Source organism: Montipora foliosa, chromosome 13 (assembly GCF_036669935.1).
Source record: "Montipora foliosa isolate CH-2021 chromosome 13, ASM3666993v2, whole genome shotgun sequence".
NCBI classification, from domain to species: Eukaryota; Metazoa; Cnidaria; class Anthozoa; order Scleractinia; family Acroporidae; genus Montipora; species Montipora foliosa.
In genome coordinates this window covers 11,511,085-11,519,886 of record NC_090881.1, presented here as the reverse complement: position 1 = coordinate 11,519,886, position 8,802 = coordinate 11,511,085, and the positions used below count along the sequence as shown (strand labels likewise).

The 8,802-nt window shown below is 43.3% G+C and overlaps 1 long non-coding RNA gene across 1 annotated transcript in view; it reads right to left on the bottom strand.

Annotated features, from left to right (window-relative positions):
* Positions 1 to 5,173, bottom strand: part of LOC137984032 (uncharacterized) — a 5,965-nt gene extending 792 nt beyond the window's left edge. The window contains exons 1-2 of the long non-coding RNA XR_011119071.1: positions 5,052 to 5,173; positions 42 to 276 (exon numbers count right to left, since the gene is read on the bottom strand). This is a non-coding gene — a long non-coding RNA (uncharacterized lncRNA). The remainder of the gene's footprint in view (positions 1 to 41; positions 277 to 5,051) is intronic.
* Positions 5,174 to 8,802: the final 3,629 nt, after the last annotated feature.

Genomic DNA, 8,802 nt, shown 5'->3' with positions numbered 1-8,802 from the left:
TAAAAAGAGTGTACAATGTCTGTACAATTTCTAAAACTCACCTGAAAGGTTTCATCAGAGAAAACCCGGAGCTAAATGTTGACTCAAAACGTTTGCCAATAAGTGAGACTGAGACTCCAAAAATAAGATCTGATATTCCATAACCACCTTTCAGCTGTGCAGGTTTACTGCTCCCGTTACAGTGTGTGGAAGGGTATAGAATTGAAATTTCAGCTTTAAGCGGTGCTCTTGCAAATATGGAAACTGAAATGTCGACAGCCTCAAGGATTTCTCCCACTAAAAGAAGAGGAAGCAAACTCTTTAGTTACGTAACTAGTATAAACTCTGTATTTAAGAAGGCAATTTTCCTGAACCCATCTTTAGTAGTATTATGCGTCCATATGACTCTGTTAGGGACGGTTGGAGATGGTTGATTCCAAAAACATTGAGCGTTCTTATTGGCTAGGAGATTTATGAATAATACATGCATGAGTTTTACGTGATTTAAAATGAGATGCATCGGCTTCTGATTGATGGAGAAGGAAGTGTGGACGTGCCCAAGATGGCGGACGTCCTAAGAAACGGGTTTGGAACGGATGCATCATCACGAGCCCCCAAAAAGAGTATCACGAATTCAAAGATGGCTTAATGACAAACGACCTAGTTACAAACGGGAACGTAGGAGGCGGCCTGTTACTGAGCCTCGTCCCTAGTCACAAGTACATCAAATGGTCTATCATATTAAGGTCGTCTATCGTTCGATCCAGAGTTTCGAGTGCGGGTCGGTACGCTGGCGATGGACGGTCCGGCACTCATGCCAAAAACACCAGTGAAATTTGTAGACGCCTGGGTGTCAGGATCGTACCGGTTGATGGTGTGTCAGGAACACTGGATGTGATGTTCGCCGTCTTGATTCTCTGATAATACAAGAAATGATGATCGGCTACGGCATGTCTGTAGGCTCAGGCCATGACCTCGTGTTGTTTGGTTTCGCCCTCAGACAGAGCCAACCAAGCCTTGAGACACAAACGGTGCTCGCACCATGTTAACAATTCCTTGGAATGATCCATGCAGCTCGGTAAACCCCAAGGGGCGTTAGGAAGCGATGGTATTTTCTTCCAGGCAGTGCATGCGCAAGTAACGATTACACGCCGAAGCCACGGTCATCTGTGCCAAGGGATTGAGGCCCGCGCATGATTCGAGGTCACATTTGAATGTCAGACAACCTTGTTCGTTGATCTTTGTCCAGGAACGTCACGAACCGTTGGGGTTCGGTGAAGTACCGGACTTGGTTTCGTCTTCAGACCGAGCCAACCAGGTCTCAAGACGCAAATGGTGCTCGCACCATGTCAATCATTCCATGGAAGCCTTGGAATGACTCACGCGGCCCCGTAACCCCAAGCGATAGTATTTTTTTCCAGGCAACACATGCGCAAGTAACGATTGCATGCAGAGGCCACAGTCATCTCTGCGAAGGGATAGAAGCCCGCACGTCCGATTTACAGTAGAAGACCAGTTCCTCTTGGAAATCGAAGACCACCCTCTTGGCCACTTGATCATCATACCACGTGTCAGTCTTGCAGACCCTTGAGTGACATTCCCTCCAGCATGTAAAACCATTTCTCTGGAAGAGGACCAACATACTCCTGATGATCGGTTGTATTGAAGAAATGGGGAAAGTAACCCTTTTTGAGTTCCGTGAGGCTGAAGGTTTTGGGAAAAGCACTCAGAGGCATTTGCGAGATAGACAAAGAATTGGTGAAACGGATGGTCATGTCTTCGTCATTGTAAGTCAACTACAAGACCTTGCTTCTGTTCTGCACCTGTTTGAGTTGTTGTTTTTGTCGGTGCAACTCGTCGACCACCGGTAGCTGTCGTATCCCTGGAAATTGTGGGCCAACACTGTCGGGTCCCGTTCTCTGGTTCGTCACCATCTCCAACCATTCTAAGAACTTGACAAGGCAGGTGTCAATGAGAAATCGTATGGGATCCCTTTCGAAATGAGAAATCGTATGGGATCCCTTTCGCTCACCACCAAATTGGGCCTGTGACGTCCGTCAAACGGCATCCTCTTGATGTCAAAAAAGACATGCAGGGGTAGGATCTCGTTGTCCTCGTCCTCCTCATCGTTGGCGTCGTTCAACTCATTCGCTAGTAGTATGCGTAGCCCTGCCGCGGTGCCTCGGCGATCGGCCGGGTAGTGGTGGTGGTGGGGGTCGTCGTTGCTTCTCCTGTCTTTCCCGTTGCATTTGGGCGTGAATGTTCACGTCTTCGTGACAGCAATGGCATTCCTGGGCCCACAATGATGGGTCTGGATCTCCAAGGTGCGCTGCAAGAGACGATGACATTCCTTGCACTTGGGCCGTGTGGCAAAGACCGAAGTATGTTTCCGGGCGACGGGTTTGCCGTCGGCTTTATAGGCATCGAGACACGCTTGCCCATAAAAATACCGTCTGCATTAATGACAAAGGGGATGAGCCGAATGGTACTGTCCAACCCCTCTTGCAAGCATGCTCTGCAATGGTTGGCTTTGTTGTTGGGGCAGGCATGTTTACCATGATGGTTGTATGGTCGGAAACACCAAGGGCAGAAGTAGCTCTTGTCGAAAACCCCGGCAACATGGATAAAGCGTCGTAATGTCCATCATTGTACAATAGTCCCAGTAACGTCTCTCCTTTATCGTAGGCGAAGCAAGCAAGGGACCAGTTGGCATCCACCATGATGATCTTTTCGTTGTAGAGACTAGGTGTGGTGGCCAGCAGGTGGAGTTTCTCAGGTCCTGCAGGAGCACGATGGTGGCGTCGCTTTCGTTTACTGTTTGGTCCAACCTCGGTGTGCATTGCAGTCGTCGCTAGCTTAATGGACCCCCGAGAAAGAGCGATGGCACGGGACAATACCATGGGGCGTCATTTGGGGATGTGGAGGACGCACCGTTTGATTTTTTGAGACGGATGGAGAACTGGTGATCTGGCAGGTACGCTTTCAGTTTTCCAGCCCCAAGAGGAGCGCTCTGGACAACCTCAAACTCCTCAAAAGGGTCGTCAGAATCATAGTCCCATTCCTCCTATGCATCGCGCCCTATATTCCTAAACAAATGAGGCACCAATTCGTTCTTTTCCTTGTCTAGTCCATGTAAATATATTTCCCGGCAGTGGGGACAAGTCCATTTGAGACGAGGCAGCCAACGTGGACGGGTTTATGACAGCAGCCGACGTCCAGCAAGAGGTCGAGACCCAACGCACAGTCCAGTACTCCCTCGGGCAACCCCTCTGCCACCTTGTTCACGAGTCGCATCCTGGCCTTTTGCTGTTCAGTCATCTCCCCGTCTGACCACCGCTGTTCCTGAAAGATGACACAGGGCCATTTGGTCGAATCGTCCACATCAGTGAACTGGCTGGCAGGTCGGGCCATCTTAGCCCATTGATGCCAACATCTCCGCGTCCTCCTCGACAGACAGTACCTGCTGGTAATCCTCGTCGTCCCCCAAGTCAACGAACCGTTCTGCATCATCAGACTATAATCTGGTCTGGTCAACTTGGCAAACACCAAGTCTTCTTATGTCTTGGTTGGTCAAAAGGGTAGCCAGACCTCCAAAAAACGCACACAAACTGGCCATAGTCTACATCACAGCGGCACGATCCAGTCAAGCACAAATCCAATTATAAATGCCATTAGGAATGAACAAGGTCCAAATATGTCTATACTGTTTTTTTTTTTTCTTTCTTTCTTTTTTTATGTAAGTAGTTCGTTCGTTTTCATGTACATAGTTATTGTCGTTGTTGTTAGGGACGAGGCTGCCTCCTACGTTCCCGTTCTGTATCTACAATCATAGACAAAAGTAATTGGAAATGAACCACACAAAAGCTGTATTTCAACCCGCTTCTGTTAAAACGCAAAAGAAATAGTGTCACCTTCCCTGATATAGCCCCCCTCCCCCTACTCAACGCTGGAGGGTAACTCAACAATTTCCCACTAAAACCATTCAGTTTTGCACAACATTTAATGAGAGCTAAAATGAAGAAGTCAAAAGGGCTAACCTTCTCAACAGTTTTGTCTATGAGTGTAGGTCCTCTGTCATTAAATCGTTTTTGAATTCGTAAAACTATTTTTTGGTCTCGTTGATGATGTCATCTGTCCCAAACCCGTTTTTTTAGGACGTCCGCCATCTTGGGAACGTGACACTTCCCTCTCCACCAATCAGAAGACGATGCATCACATCAAAATCACATGAAACATTATCCATGTATTTATCCATAAGTCGCTTAGCCAATCAGAACGCTCCGTTTTTTTAAATCCACCAATCAGAACGCTCAATTATCGACGGTCCCAAACCGAGCCATGGGAGCCCATATTACTACTTTTGTTTGAGCGGGTCAAAACCCTCAGTAGGCGCATGAAAATAAAGACAGCTGCTATTCTTTGTGAGGGTTACTGTAACGATAATAATTTTTAGTAATTCCATATTAGTATAATTACACAGGTGAATATTGAGAATTATCTGCACTGATTGGTTGCACTTGAGTTGATTATTACGCGATAATCACTTATTAAGCGGTTTTTCAAAATGGCCGCGAACCGTTTTCTCGAGGTGACAGACCAAGAAATTAATTCATTTAAAGAAAATTGATATTTTTCAAATAATCACCCATGTAATTATACTAAAACAATTATTCACCTCAGACTCGGTAAATATCGGTGAACAAAACCTCGACTTCGTCTCGATTTTTATTCATCGACATTCATCTCTCCTTCGGCGAATAATTGTTAATTGTTCAGCAAACGCCTTTATAGGGTTATGGTTATGTCTTGGTGCCCCATATATAGACTAAGAAAATTTTTTTTTAGCATTTCAAAATTATATCACTACACAAAATGTGAGAAATAAATGCACTACTGAGATTTTTCAGCGTATATGTCTACCAGCACAGTTTTTTTTCCAAGAACGTTTTCAGCAATAACACTGCACTCACAACCACTACATCCGCATGAAAAAAACCACAAATTTTCAGAACAGGAACTGTGGTAGATTGTTGTGTTTCGATACCAATAATACATTTAGTTTTTTGTTTTACCTATCTTCTTGAAAACATTAATTGGTGAGGACTTCCCCTTCACTCTTGGTGCAACCGGTATTTGTACCGAGATGGTTGGCACGACTATGACGTCTAACGAAGCTCCAACTTTGACTTTTGGCCTGGCTGGTTCCTGTTTGAACTAAAACTGATCTAAAGAGAGCAATAAGGTGATTACAAGTTTAAGAGGTAAGACAGAATAAAAAGTAAGGGATTAAAAAGAACAACAGCGTCTGCTATCAAAAGCAAAAATACAGAGTGGATAAAAGGGAGCAGGGATAGCGCAGTGGTGAGAGCACTCGCTTTCCACCCAATGTGGCCCAGGATCGATTCCCGGATTGGAAGTCATACGTGGGTTCAGTCTGTTGGTTATCTAACCTGCTCTAAGAGGTTTTCCCCTGGGTCCTCAGGTTTTCCCCTCTCCTCAAAAACCAACGTTTGATATAATTTGTTCTCATTTCACTTGATTTGTAGTCTCCCAAATTAGTAGAGCACTCGAACTAGGCTAAATAGCCTTGAGACAGATAAAGGGAATATATACTGTAGTGTTTCTGATTATCATGAAATAAAAGGCACTGTTCAAATCTCCTATGCTAATTGTGAATTGCGTTAATATTACATTTTTAATTCCTGTAACCACCATTTTTTTAAGCCGGAAAAAATCTTTATATCGCATTGAGCAAGATTCTGCAATTTAATTTCTTTGTTCATTTGGTTGAAGCCCCCTATTTATTTGATTTCTCAAAGTAGGCAAAAGACGCCCCCATTTGAAACATTACCGAGTGAAAAAATTATCAAATCGGGTCTGGATCGATTACGATTGGTGACGTCATACCAGGATCTCTTTTATGAGGGTGGTGATCAACAACATACTCATCGAAAATATCTGATGCCTGTGTTGTTTTCGGGTGTAAGAACACTCCAAATCAGAATGAAGGTATTGGACTTCATCACGTACCTTACTATGGGGCGGAGAACCCGCAGGAAAGAAAGAGAAGAAAAAGGTTGCTTGCCCTTGTTTAACTGAAGCGGGTACATTGGAAGCCCACCAAATACTCGGCTATGTCTTTGAAGAACCGAGACGACAACTTCACAGTGAAGTTTTCAGATCTGACTCGGGATAATCTTCAACAAAGATTGCGAAAAGATGAAGTTGCAGTTTTCGTCTTTCCAGCTGTCCATATTCCGGCTCTACAGTCTGTAGGCGAGAGTTTAAAACCAGCTGAAAGCGAGCAAGGCAAGAGGAAGGTGAGAAAATTTATTCTTGAGACGTTTCTTTCGTACAAGTCCTTCTTACGAAAGATTCGGCTAACCAGATAAGATTTCCTTTTAGTTTCTCAAAGTACAATTCCCGTGTTCGTCTTTATTATTCAGACGAATAAAGTCTCTTTTGAAAAACCCGATGTTCTCGTCAACACGGAAGCCGAGACAAAACGCCGGAGGAATAAGAGTATCGCAGTACAATGTCCTCCAACCGCGGAAGAAACAACACAAGATAATGTCAAGGAGTCAACTATGGTGTGCGAGAAGATGCAGGAAGGGTCGAGTGATGCGCCGAAGGAACTCCGTGAATGTGCCAAATGCAGTGCTCTTGTTGACATGCCTACCAGTTGTTGGAAGTGACCGATATTCTGGAATGACGTCCCTAGGAAAAATAAATAACTGAAAAATCATAGAAAAAAATGAGATTTCAACCCAATTGAAAAAAGAATGCGGAATCTTGTCCAGTGAAAGATAAAGTTTTGTTTTGGCGAAAAAGAGCGAATGGTTGTCTCCATAGAACTGTTGGATCAGGAATGCGAGAAATAATGTAACAATTGAAAAGGAAGTCTACGGCCCCACCATCTTTGTTATTTGGATTATGTTGAAAATCTGAAGTTCTAACCACATTGTTTGTCATATAGCAACTTCCTCTTTTCCAGCAACATTCGCCACCAATCGCTATCATTCCACTGGCAGTAACAGTCTGCTGAAGACTTCCCTGTAAATTAACAGCCACATCTTAACGCTTAAAGATTTGAAGGATCGTCGCAGTTATGAATAATGACAAGGAGTAGCGAAAAGTAATTCCGACAAAAAAAATACAGGCATTTTGAGAAATAGGAAGAGAACATGCGCTAACTTTTTTTTTCTTCTTGGAGACTTCACATGGAACAATTTGGAATTATATACTTATTTCAATAAACTTTGTGGGATTTTAAAGTGTCAATCTTATGCGTCGAGAAAGAACGGAGACATGGTTAATTGTAGATCTTTACTATTCTGCCACATTTTCAGGTTGTCGGCACCATAATATGGAAGGAAATACCCATTAGACAAATCACAGGCTCGTCGCGTAAGGTAGTTAACGTTAAACGACGCTGATTAAAATAGCTGCATGTAACTTTCCAACTCTGATTGTTCCGAGCATGGGTCATTGGCTTGAAGTTGGCCAAATGAAGTAAAAAAAAAAAGGGCTTTTGGGTACGCGTGAGCAGACAGTTGAGCCAGTAACTATAAGAACTTACTGTTAAGGCAGCGGTAGCACTCCCTGACAACTCCAGGAACATCCCAAGAGAAATTGGAATCAGTCCAAGACGGATGTACTTGGTGGCTCCAAGCTGTCGTTTTGGCATCTTATAACTTTTAGAATACCTAGTAAAAAATATACAGTTTATGAAGGACTGAAATGTTGGGATGTAAAGTGCCTTGATATTTTGGCGAACGAGATTTATGCTTTGTTTCAGGTCATCAACAACTGAGACATCGCAGATCAAAGAAACGATCGTGAATTCAAAAGTGGTATTTTCAGTTTGACCTCAGGGGTTTTGACGGTAATTTTAGGATCTTATTTCGAGGGATAATAATAGCGAAGATTGCAACAAATGTACAGAGAGCTTGCTTTAATGACTATTGAACTGACGATGGCCTCGCATGGAAAGAAACGAGTTCGTTTCAAGCACGGCAGAACAATGGACCAATGACAATGACAATATAATCGAAAGAAAAGAGTGGCCTTTTGGTCTTTAAACGTTATGAAATCATTCTGATACAATTGCGCAAAGTGAACTGAACTGTGCAAACCTTAATTCTTTAGAGATACTAATTTCCAAAGATGAGTCTAGGCTTCCTTGTAACAGTAACCCTATAGACGCAGCTTCAGCTCCTCCAAAGAAACTCTTTTCGATGTCAACAGACACATTTAAACCGAGAGAAAAGCCCAAACGTGCCTCGATTTTTGCGTTCGAAGTAGACAACAACTGCGAAGGAAAACAATGTTTTGAAAAAGTTGGAATATCAGTAATAAACATTATGGCTGCAATAAATATCTTGCCCCGGCAACATACATAGTTAACCAGGAAAAGTCTAAAAATATATGTGCACTATAGGAGTATTTCTTCAACCAGCATAAAAAAAAAAAAAGACGAAATTAGACAAATACAAGCCAGCAACTGCTATCTTGGCTACTAAGATCGATATTAATTTTCAAAATGACATCATCCAGCCAAAATCCGAAGTAGCTCCATTGATTTGAGTCTGGTTGATGATCGCTTAAATGCCTATATGTCTGTGATGCAATGGACATTTGATTCTTCTGGTTTCAATGACTAGTTACCAAATTAAATTGGCTTAGTAGAAATGTAGGCAAAAAGTGTACCTTGCGAGAAAAGGTGGCCGTTTGTTCGCTTCCCACCGAGTGTCTGATGCTTCTGCGATGACGGTGTAACAAGCTGGTTTCAACAGCAGTAATTATTGAGCCATTTGCGTTCAA